This window comes from Mus caroli, unplaced genomic scaffold (assembly GCF_978045245.1).
Source record: "Mus caroli unplaced genomic scaffold, Mus_caroli_1 scaffold_6, whole genome shotgun sequence".
Taxonomy (NCBI): domain Eukaryota; kingdom Metazoa; phylum Chordata; class Mammalia; order Rodentia; family Muridae; genus Mus; species Mus caroli.
This window is the reverse complement of record NW_028227261.1, coordinates 45,805,882-45,817,954: the sequence shown is the minus strand read 5'-3', so window position 1 is coordinate 45,817,954 and position 12,073 is coordinate 45,805,882. Positions and strand designations below refer to the sequence as shown.

The 12,073-nt window shown below is 39.8% G+C and overlaps 1 protein-coding gene across 1 annotated transcript in view; it reads left to right on the top strand.

Moving 5' to 3' along the window:
- The window catches only part of Faf1 (Fas associated factor 1), a 298,892-nt gene that overhangs the window by 757 nt on the left and 286,062 nt on the right, over window positions 1-12,073 (top strand). The gene's annotated exons all lie outside the window — the stretch shown is intronic.

Sequence of the window (12,073 nt, the reverse complement as noted above, 5' to 3'; positions counted from 1 at the left end):
CATGTGTAGAATGTGGGTTAATTGTGGGGTGTTTGGGTTATTCCATGAGGGGACAGTGATGTGTTGCTATGGGTGTGGTGTATTGTATGAAGTGGAGAGTGAAAAGGTAGAGTGATGAGGAGGTGATGAGACTAGTTGGGCTTTGTGGTCCTTTTCAAAGAAGGGTAGGCAGTTGAGACGCTGGAGGCCTTATTGCAATCTGGAGAGCAGAAAATAAGGAGGCAGAGAGGCAGGATGTATCTCTGCAGTGAATTCACAAACTTAATAACCCGTCCACATTTGCAGATTCCTTTCCCTTACAGACTTCAATTGTTTGGCGTCCTTCAATTAATTAATTCAAAGTAAAGATCGTTCCCTTACCGAACCCTCCTGTAGTAATCCTGGCATGGTAAAGTATCTTAGGGAGGCCCTTTGAAAGGAGAGCTGTGTGCATCTGGAAAGACTTGCAGTTATTAACCACTACCCTGTGAATATTTTCTTTGCCCCTTGATATTTACTGAAAAACACATTTTAGTGCCATACACACATTGTTTGGAATTATATTTTTCAAATACAGGCAGATTTTCTCCCACACTGACTTTACTTCACAGTCTCTGTAGGTAGTACTACATTTTTACTTAGTGTTCTGATGACCATTTTCCAAGCATTTGCTCTGCTTTCTTGTCTAGTAGTTGTCTGGCACACTAGGAATATTCTTTTATATATCCTTTTTGATTATACTGCAACATATAAACTCAGAAAGGATGGTTTTAAAAAGAAGAGTTGGCCATGGCATTTTGTAGGCTTTAGAATAGCCTGAGTTCTTTATCTTAGTGTCTCCCTATGTGCATCCCAGGGTGGCATCTAATTTAATATAGTCTTCCTACCCCAGCTTCTCACAGTACTGGGATTACAGGTGTGATTCACCATGTCCATTTCTTAGATGTAGTTTTTACCCAGTTTGTGTTTTGATGAGAAGGACAGCAACAAATGGTGTAATTTATCCTAGTCCTAATGTGATTATAACTTCGTTTTAATTTTGTAAATTTTTAAAAACCTCTAACAACTTGTAGTTGATCTCTGTCTTTCTGTCAGTCACTATGCTTGTTTTTTTTTTGAGGCATAGTTTCAAGATATATATAGCTCAGGCCAGTCTTAATTGTTGCTTCAGTGTTGGGATTATAGAAGTGTATCCCACAACACATGGGTCACTATTAATATTAGCTAAAGGACTTGTGCCCAGAGGCAGAGTAATATTTTTGAGGTACATCAAGACTTTGGTTTGGAAATCAAAATGATTATTTTTAATCACATTATTAAATTCCAATAACATTTTTTTCTCCAGTCTTTCTTTCCCCGTTGAAAATGTCTTCCTTTTGCAGTAGCTGGAGATTGAACCCAGAGCTTTGTGCATGTTAGGCAAAAGCTCTACCACTGGTCTACATTTCCAGCCAAAGATTTCTCCTATTAGAATGGTATTGGAGTGGTCTTATAGGCCAGTGACATATTGTGCACACTGTTTATAAGTGGAAAAAATTTTCTAGCCGGGCGTGGTGGCGCACGCCTTTAATCCCAGCACTCGGGAGGCAGAGGCAGGCGGATTTCTGAGTTCGAGGCCAGCCTGGTCTACAGAGTGAGTTCCAGGACAGCCAAGGCTACACAGAGAAACCCTGTCTCGAAAAACCAAAAAAAAAAAAAAAAAAAAATTTCTAATCGAATTTGGTGTGAACAGCCTTCATATACTAAAAAAGACATTTAGAAGACTGTGCCTCTGTACTTTAAACACATTAATCTTTTTTGTGTTTAGGAACCTGTGATCCTCTCACCAATTAAAACACCACATCATTTTGTTTGTGTCTTTTTTTAAAAATTGATCATTGTGCCTGGCATAGTGGTACATGCCTTTAATCCCAGAACTTGGGAGGCAGAGGCAGGCAGATTTCTGAGTTCGAGGCCAGCCTGGTCTACAATGTGAGTTCCAGGACAGCCAGGGCTACACAGAGAAACCCTGCCTCAAAAAACCAAAAAAAAAAAAAAAAAAAATTGTAATCTTTATTGTAGTTTTTTTTTTTTTTTGGTATTAATTTAAAAATAAGCAACTGTGTATTATAAGAAAATCAAGAAACTTATTGTAAAGATTATACCACAAGTCCTGGCATGCAGCTGTGGGAAATGTAGCTCAGTGGTAAAGCACTGTCTAGTTTAGCATATGTAAGGCCCTGGGTTTGATATGTAGTATCACATTCATACACACAAAAATGCATGTATGCACATATACACATACACACAAACATAAGACATGACATGTAGATTCTTAGGTATTACTTGTTTAGTTGAGTACCTTCCCAAAAATGAATGTAGTAAAATTATGTTTATTTTATGTGCTTGTGAGAAATTAGTAATGATATGAGAGCTTAGCATGCTCTTAGAAAGGACACAATTTGTTTTTGAGACAGTGTTGTAAATGTTATAAGGGAGGTTTCTGCACCCCCCCTTAGATCATTTAGCTCCCAAATAGAAGACACAAAATCTTTATAATAAATACTATAATAAACCTTTATATTTATAATAAACTTTATAATAAAAGCACCAGCGCTGGACAGATATCAACCCTCTATGCTATTTTGCCTCCTTTGCTATCTATAACCCCGAGATCTCACTTGCCGTATTCAGCCTGGGCTGCTCCTACTCCAGCAGGCCAACCTTAGGATCATGTGCTCACCTACCACACCCTCTTCCTCCTCCTTCCTCCTCTCTCCTCGTGGTCCCTGTCTTGAGACCCTCCTACACCTAGAAACCTTTGCTCCACCCCTTCTCTTCTGCCCAGCCTAGCCTGTAGGCATCTTTACTAACCATGGGTTAACTTGGAGGACAAGGGATCTGCTAGTCTTGGAACAACCAGATCTTGGGGCACAGAATTTAGCATTTGAATACAAGCAGAACCAGACCAGTCTCCTACAAGACTGGGTTTCTCTTGTGTACCCCTGGCTGTCCTGGGATTTAATCTGTAGACTACGCTGTCTCTGAACTCACAGAGATGGCCTGCCTCTGCCTTCTGAGTGCTGGGACTAAAGGTGTGCACCACCATCACCTTGCAAAAATGCACAATTTTGAATTAAATTTTAAGAATTCTTACACGTGCTTGTTTAGTTTTAGTGTTTACAATAGCCAAACTATGGAGCCAGGCTAGACCTTCACTAGTAAGGAGCCAGGCTAGACCTTCACTAGTAAGGAGCCAGGCTAGACCCTCACTAGTAAGGACAATGTAGTGCAGATAATGGAACTCTATTTTCCTTTAAAAAGAATGAATTAAAACAGAATGAGACTGAATGTGGTGATATACACTTTTTTTTAGGTTTTTCAAGACAGGGTTTCACTGTGTAGTACTGGCTGTCCTAGAACTCACTCTGTAGACCAGGCTGGCCTCAAACTCAGAATTCCACCTGCCTCTGCCTCCCGAGTGCTGGGATTAAAGGCGTGTGCCACCACGCCCGGCTGTGATATATACTTTTAATCCCAGCACTTGGGAGGGAGCCAGAGGCAGGGGGCTCTCTTGAGTTCAAGAGCAGCTTGGTCTACATAGAGAAACCCTGTCTCAAAAAAAAAAAAAAAAAAAAATTGAGGTTAGCTCATTTGCGGATATTTATGTTGGACAAAATAAGACAGACCCAGAAACACAAATATTGCCTGCTTAATATACAGAATCTATAGGCAGATATGTTTGTTTATATTCACACACATACTATGACAAGAAAGGAGGATTATTTGTGTGGTGGAAAGGGACCACTAGTGAGAGGAGAGAAGGAGGGACAAATGGTTTTTGAGGAGACAATATGGGCAAAAGTACAACACTTGACTATTTGTGAAATTGTCAAAACGAAACCCATTGTGTTTTGTGTGCTAACTGAAAAATTTTAAAGGTACTGGTAGGATATTATGAAGTCATTAAGATATGTAATATTTATTGAAGATTTGGGGGGGAAAACCCCCTCAGTAAGCCAGACGGTGGAGCACAGCTTTAATTCCAGTTCTGGAAGGTCTCTGTAGGTTGATCTCTATGAGTTCCAGGCAGAGCAGGTTCTAGGACAGCCAGGGAGAAATCCTTGAAAAACAAGAAACAAAAAACCAAAGACGAGAAAAACAAATGAACAAAGAAAGAAAGAAAGGAAGGAAGGAAGGACAAAATCCCCCCAACTCAGTTAAAACCTTTACATGCATTTGAATATTTTATTTTCTAGTATTTGCATTTATTTATCCGATTATATAACATAAGAAAGCAATTATTTCTAACAAGGTCAGTGAAAAAAACCTTTCTGAAACTCCTCCATTTGCATTTAGGAAAAAAAAAATAAGAGTTTGATCTTTGGCTAGATGGCTAGATGGCCAGGTTATAAGTATAATGTCTAAATAAGTAGTGGGAAGATTATAGGTCATACTTAATGGGAGAGGATGGGGATGTGGATGGGTGAACTTACTACCAAACAAATTGACTTCGAATTCACACCCCCTCCAGAGTGCTTAGTTAGCATGGGTGAGGGACCTGCTTTGATCCCTAGCAGTGAAACAAGCAGAACAGAACTCCCAGTCCTTTCAACTAAAAAGTTTAATCATGGAAAATATGTAACAGAATTTCCCCTATTAGCCACTTTTCAAGTGCGTACTCCAGTGATGCTAAGTAGTCATCGCTCTGTGCAAACATCAGCACTGTCATTCATCTCCACTGCTCTTTTCATCCTGTAAAACTGTAATTCTGGGTGCATTAAATAATATGTCCTCATTTCTCCCTCTTTCTGTCTCCTGACAAGTAACCTTCTGTTCTGTTTATATGACTTTGACTCTTCTAGGTACTTTACTTTACAGGAATCTTACCTATTTGTTCTGTGTGACTGGTTTGTTTCACTTAATGTATATGAACTCAGGGTTCATCCTGAGATGAGGCATGTGTCAGAATTTTATTCCTTTTAACATCTAGTGTTCTTCCATATTTGGAAGTGCCGTATTTTGCTTACTCATTCATCTTCTGTGATACTTAAGGATGCTCATATCTTGTGGCTATCATGAATAATGCTGCAATGAACAGTAATTTAAAATACTGCTAGAGTCCTTTACTTCTTCAGTATATTTGGGTTTATACCTAAGGGTAAAATTGCTGGATCATCATGATAATCCCAAATTGAAAATAAAGTTTTAGTCTTTTTGAGGACCTACCATCTTGTTTTCCTTAGCAAGTGTACCACTGAAATGATTTGAATGGAGGAATACTAGCATCTTGCAGGGCTGGTCTCCCTGTATAGCTGAAGCTAGAGTCAAACTCAAGGTCATTGTGTCTCAGTCTCCATAGTGCTGGGATTGTAAATGTGGGTCACCATACCTAGTTAAATTAGTTACTTTTAAATTTAGTTCTGTTTAGTGAATGTAGAATTTGGAATATTTTATAAAAAAATGTTCAACCTGAGCCAGGCAGTGGTGATGCATGACATTAATCCCTGCATGTGGGAGGTAGAGGCAGGTGGATGAGTTTGACACCAGCTTGGGCTACAGAGTAAGTTCTAGGATAGCCAGGGCTACATAGAAGAGCTCTGTCTTAAAAAGGGGGGGAAAAAAAAAAGGAAAAAAAATTACCCTGTTTGCATCATATGTTATAGTTAATATAGCAGTAGAGTAGTATTTATGCCGTTCTGGCTGCCTAGAGCCAAAAGAGTGTGTGCAGAAATAACCTGAGTTAAAAAAAAATAACCAAAATAACATTTCCCCCAGTGTTTTTAATAACAAAGAGGTGCAATGAGATGAAATGTTAAATCTTACTCTTTTATGTCTCCTCCACACCTCCCCTTGGCAGGGTCTCACTCTATAGCTCTGGCTATCTTGGAACTCACAAAGATCTGCTCACCTCTACCTCCCAAGTGCTGTTTTTGTTTGTTTGTTTGTTTTTGTTTTTTCAACAACAAAAAAGGCTATTCACATCTAGTCCAGGATGGTTTGGAACTCTGTAGCTCATACTGATCTTAAATTCATGTAAGTTCTCCTACTGTAGTCTTTCAAGTGCTAAGATGACAAGGGTGAACCACCATGCTCTTCTATGTTGCAGGAAATATTAAAATCGAACCAGCACATTCCCGCACTCGCGCTGGCAACTCTCTGCTGCTCCTGCAGCCTGCTGGGCCATGCACTGGCGGGCAGTGGCTGACCCGTTTCTATCTTGTGGAGACTCTGACTCAGAACTCCACAATCTCTCCACACAGCTTGCAGGGTTCCCACTGGTAGGTCGTTACCGCATCAACCCTGTGCTTCAAATCCCCTACGGCCTTTGTAAGACACATCTTCGCAGTAGGAGAACTTACTTGTCTTCATGCTATCCCCATCCAAAAGGACCTAACTCTCTCCTGCTTACTCTTCCTCCTCCAACCTGGAAGTCCCGCCCACTTATCCAGTGATTGGCTCCTTTATTCATTAGGGGATTGGTTCACAAGAAGTCACTTGAGTATGACTCACTCCTTGTCTGCAGCCCCTCCTGGGAGAGTGGAATTATCATCAACATACAAATAGCACCAGACCCATCCATAACACTTGTAGCAATTTAAAAATTCTTCGTTATTTTCTTCTTACTATTATGTCATTTTATTAATCATTTTATCAAACAAACTTTGCCCTGTTTAGTCTGCTTACAGATGGGAAAATAGTTAACAATTACAGCCATTGTCAATTCTAATATTAGTTGCATCTTATTAAGTTGAAACAAACAACCTCCATGTCTTTCACTGGGTTTTTCCATGTGGATTCCTGGAACTTGCTTTGTTGATCAGGTTGGCCTTAAGCTTACAGAGATCTTCCTGCCTCTGTCTGTAGACATTAAATGTGTGCACTAGTATTTGAGGCTTCCAGGTCTTTTAGCTTTTTGATTAATGTCATGATAGTTTGTTTTTCCATTAAGAAAAAATTTACAACTTTTCTTTTGGAAAAAAATAGTGTTAGTTTTTATGTATTTGGGAACAAAAAAATCGTCTCAAAAATTGGTTTTCTATTTACGTTTTCTTCTGCTAGTGAGAGAGATAATGATCATTACTCAAGTGGGAAAAACAGTAGTGATAGGTTGTTTCCGACGTTCCCGGAGCCAAGTCTCTGCCTAGAGAGTATTTTCTGAACTTAGTTGCTAAAAATATTTTCTGAACTTAGTTGCTTTGGTTATAGATTTAGATTATTTTCTTTCTGTCAAATTTGCATTTATTCTGATGCTATATTTCTTACAGAACAACTCTTTCGCTTTGTAACTTTTCTCATTTGGGACTCATACATTTAAATGCATTTTGCTTGCATATTTTAAACCCAGTCTTCAATGATACCTTTCTCTGGCTAGTCACACGTATATTGTTGCCATTCCTTTATAACACTTGGCCTTTCTAACTGGTATTTTGGTCCTTTTTTTTTTTTTTTTCAGTTTGACACAGATAGCTTCTGCAGAAAAGGATGTTATTCTTTGTGATGATGTAGACTAGGGATTAAGCTAAGTATACAGGGAACACACTTCAGGGCTGAGGGGGTTACCTTGAGTACAAGATTGAATACTGTATGAGGTAGTCTAATTAACCTTTGTCATTTGCTTCTCTCTGTCCTTACTTGAGGGACAGATCTGATCATACTGTTTTAGTATTCAGATTGTAGATTGTTGAGAAAAGACATTTTTTCCACAGAGAATACAATTTAATAGTTTGTAGTTAGCCTATGTAGTTATGACTTTGAGGCTCAAACTACTTAAATTTAAATCACTGCTACCATTCATTCATCTTGTGGTTTTTGACCAGTTATTTTTTATATCTACCCCAGTTTTCCAATATGAAAAATGAATTAACACATGTAAAGCTATTAGAATTGGTGTTTGAAATAGAAAGCGTTCAAAATCTGTTATTTTTATTTTGACCACTTTTACATTTGTATGTGTGTCTTGAGTGAGTCTGCATGTGCACACACTGTCATAGTAGTAAACGTGTGGAGGTCAGAGGACACATTTGTAGGAGTCACTTACCTGCTTTCACCATGTAGGTCCCAGGGATTGAACCGGGTCCACAAGCTTGCTAGCAAGCACCTTTACCTGGTGAGCAATATTACAGGCCCCCAGTTTTGGCATTTTTTAAAGTACATACTTGTTAAAAAAATTGACTTCAAAGACTGCAAAATCACCTCAGAGCCTATATTTAAAGCCTATAACCTTAACTTTTGTGGAAATTGAGACTCCATGAAAAAGAGCTGACTTGTCCAAGTGTTGTGAGTTGGTTTAGACAAAAATTTGTTCAGCCACATACATGTAAAATAATTTGTTTCTACTCAGTTTGTCAGAGACTTGTTAGTTTTCGAGGAAAGCAGACTTGCCATTCAGAAATTTCTCCAAATGAAAAAAAATTTCTAGAGAATTGGACTAATTGGGTTTGGTGGCACATGCCTGTTGTTCCAGCTCCTCATGTAGCTGATATAGAACCAGTTACTTGAACACTTGAGCACAGACAGACCTGCCAGGCCACACAGTAAGATTCCATCTCAGAGCAAGCACAGGAAGGGAGGAAGGGAGGGAGGGAAGGAGAGAGCGGGTGGGGAAATGGATACTTTTCTCTAAATTTCCAGCCTTGCAACCACAAGTGGTTCAAAACCATGGAATGAACATAGTCTCTAGTTACTTACTGAGCATGGCAAGGTTGATGCTTGTTGTTTGACTGAGCTAGAGGATGTCAAACTATATTTTGTAAATAAAAGTGTATTAGTACATTGTTTATCTTTTGACTGAGTTTGGTTTCTTGATGCAGTAACAGGAGAATTTTTGAGACTGGTTATGGCATGTAGACCTAAAGAATTTACTGTGGATGACTTCAAGATGTAACTTATTCTTACTAGAGACTATCCTTGTGCCTGCACTAACCCTTGTGTAATATTTTACCTAATAAATCCCCTCTTTATTTAATAAGTCCCCCCCACCATATTTTCTCTTTTTCTCTCTCTGTCTCTGTCTCCTTCCCTCTCCCTCTCTCTTCCTACCCCGCTCTCTCACACACACAACACACACTTACTCACTGACACACTATATATGTTGTTATATGCATGCCACAGAGGCCAGAGGATAACTTGCAGGAGATGGTTCTCCCCTTCTACCATGTGGGTTCCAGAGATCTAACTTAGGTTGTCAGGCTTGGTGGTAAGTGTCTTTATCGGCTAAGTCATCCCACTGGCCTCTGAAATTTCTTTCTAGTGTAAGTCAGGATTCCTGTGATCTAATAGGTGTCTCACTTTGAGAAAGAACTCCTTAGGAGTTCTTTAGTTCCATAGTTAGAAATGTTGATCTGTATCTTCAAGATCTTATCTAGTATCCCCTGATGCATTACTGTTTCAATAATTCTATATAGTAAAACGAGGATCCCATAAGGTTTCTGGACAATCAGATTGGATGGATTAACAGGAGTCAGGGATCACTAAGGTGAATCCTAGATGTCAAGCACTGACCTTTTTACATGCTTGAAGTTTCATTTTGATTTGATTTGATTGTGACTGGGCCCTGGCTGCTGCTGCTACTCTTTCTTCCTCCTCCTCTTCCTCTTCCTCCGCCTCCTCTTTCTTGTAATGAGTTCTTGATTATGGTGTATAATTGCAATAGAAACCCTAAGAAATTTATTCCTGAGAAAATTCTTTCTTGTCTGTGGAACCCTCACTGACTTTCCCTGAAGGAGATTCCAGACTAGATAATACTGATGTTCCTCTGCATCCATCAGTAGTTAGCTCTAGACCTATAACCAGATTTAAGTCTAAGCAGGCTCCTAGAGGGGAGATAGAAAGTGTAGTGCAGTTCAGGAGGAGGTTGTAGAATACAACAGAATGTAGTCACAATACTGTTTAATGACTTTGCTAATTGATTCAAGCAGAAGCCTGGGGAGTGTGTGTGGAAATGGATTTTAAGAGTCTGGGATAATGGTGGGAGGAACATAAAATTGGATCAGGCTGAGTTCATTATATGGGCTCACTGTGTGGATATTCGAGGTTTAATATGGAACTTGGCACAGTCAAAAAAGAAGTGTTAAAAGTTTGGTTGGCTGAAGCATTTGCCATACAATGGCCTACTGAGAAGAAGCTGGAGATGTCTAGTATCTCATGGCTTAGTGTTGATGACTGGATTTTAAGGTTCACAGAAATTGCAATGCTAGAGTAGCTAAGCTATATTGTATAATAATCTCCCCACATGGAAGGCACAGAAGCCGCACCCATCAATAATACGATGAGATACAAAATGATAAAAGGGACACCAACACATCTGAAGAGCTTTGTAGTCACTCTTCTTCTTGTTCCAGGTTTTAGGTTTGGAGATGCTGCTGCTCAGTTGCATGAATTAAATGTGATGGGTTTAGTTGGGATATACAGTGTTAGGGGCCAGGGCCAACACTGACTACTAGTCAAAGATGAGTGTAGTTGTGTTAATAGGCAGCACAGGCAAAGCCATGTCTATAATGGTCTGTGTAACTTTAATTTTTTCAAAACCTTTTTAATGATGGTTCTTAAATGCTTTAACCTCCTGTGTAGCTCTTCACCCACCAGAAGTAGTGGAAAAGAAAGGATACAGGGGAATTGGACCTGTTTAGAAAGGGTCTTTGGAGCAACTCTGGTCTGTGTTGTCTGGAAATCAGTAGTTCAGTTTATAGGTTAGCAGTGGCAGCTCAACCTACTAGAAAACATTTCACGGATGTACCAGCAGTTTGGTTTGGTAGAGTTAGGATAGCAAACATGATTCAGGAGCAGTGGTACTACCTAGCAGAGACAGCCAGGCCTTAGCCTTGGCATGAGTCAGCAGGAGGGACCAGGAAGGAATGCCAGGAAAAGTTCTTGTCTGTGCCTTTCAGCGAAGCTCAGATCAGTGAAGACTTGAGACCAACAAGCTTTGCACAGTCAGCTCTATAAGCAAGCCTTGCTCAGCCTCCATCACTGTGTGTTGAGTCCTTTTATACTCTCTCTAAACATCACGTGTCCTCCATGGGCCTTGCCTCAGCAAGTGTCTTGCCTCAGCACAGTGTGTTTGTCTTACCTGACATCACTGCCAGTCAGCCTGTGTCTGCAGAAGCAAAAAGAAACTGCAAAAACCAGAAGTGTTTTGGTGAGTTTCTCTATATGGAGTCCGGATAAACACAGCTCAACTATACAATGTAAGGTGAGCCAATACATGTGTGTCCTTAGCAAAGAATCCTTCATCACCTGTCCTTTCACATGTTTGCCTTAGCAGAACATGCTTTCACTTTATGTCTGCTTCAGGAAATGATCCTTCATATGTTTCCCTTAGCAAAACACTATCGAACACAACTGACTTTCCAAAGAACCCTTAAGTTCCCACTTCAGGTCTGGCTTGTAATGGGCAGTCCAGGCAAAGTGATTTTTGGGGTGGCATGCTTTGTATGGCTCTTTGGTACTGGCTAGCCAGTCATGGTGTTTCTAGGAATGAGATAGATAAGAAACCTGTGTTTATGTTTGAATTGTATGGGAAGAAAATTTCTGGTACACATGAAAGGTTACATTGGATTGTGGTGATTGAGAACTTTGGTTTGTGAACCATTTTCCAGACTTTAGTCAGCAGATCCAGCATCCCTTGAATGAAATAAGGCAAGATCACCCTAAGAATGTACCTTGCTAAAAGAGTTTCATTAGCACTTCTGTCTTGACCTAAGAGGTACCACAGCTTTTTACAAGGGCATCTGTATACTGGGAAAGAGGAAATACCGAGACTTTCTGGGGTCTATTGTACTGGTTCTGAATTGATATGGGTTCCTGGAGACTCCAAAAAGTATTTGTAGTCCTCCAGTTTAAAGTAGGGACTTTGGGATGTCAGGGGAATTAGTGGTTTGTTTTTAGTTGGACTTACAGAAGATCCAGTGTGTCCCCAAATCATCCTATGTTTATTTCCCCAGTTCTAGAATGTATAATTGGAGTAGATATACTTAGAAATTGGCAGAATTCACATATTGGTTCCCTGACTCATGGAATGAGGGCTTTTATGGTTGGAAAGGCCCAATGGAAGTCATTGGAATTGCCTCTACCATGCTACAAAGGAACCTAAACTCACTGTTGCAGCCTTGGA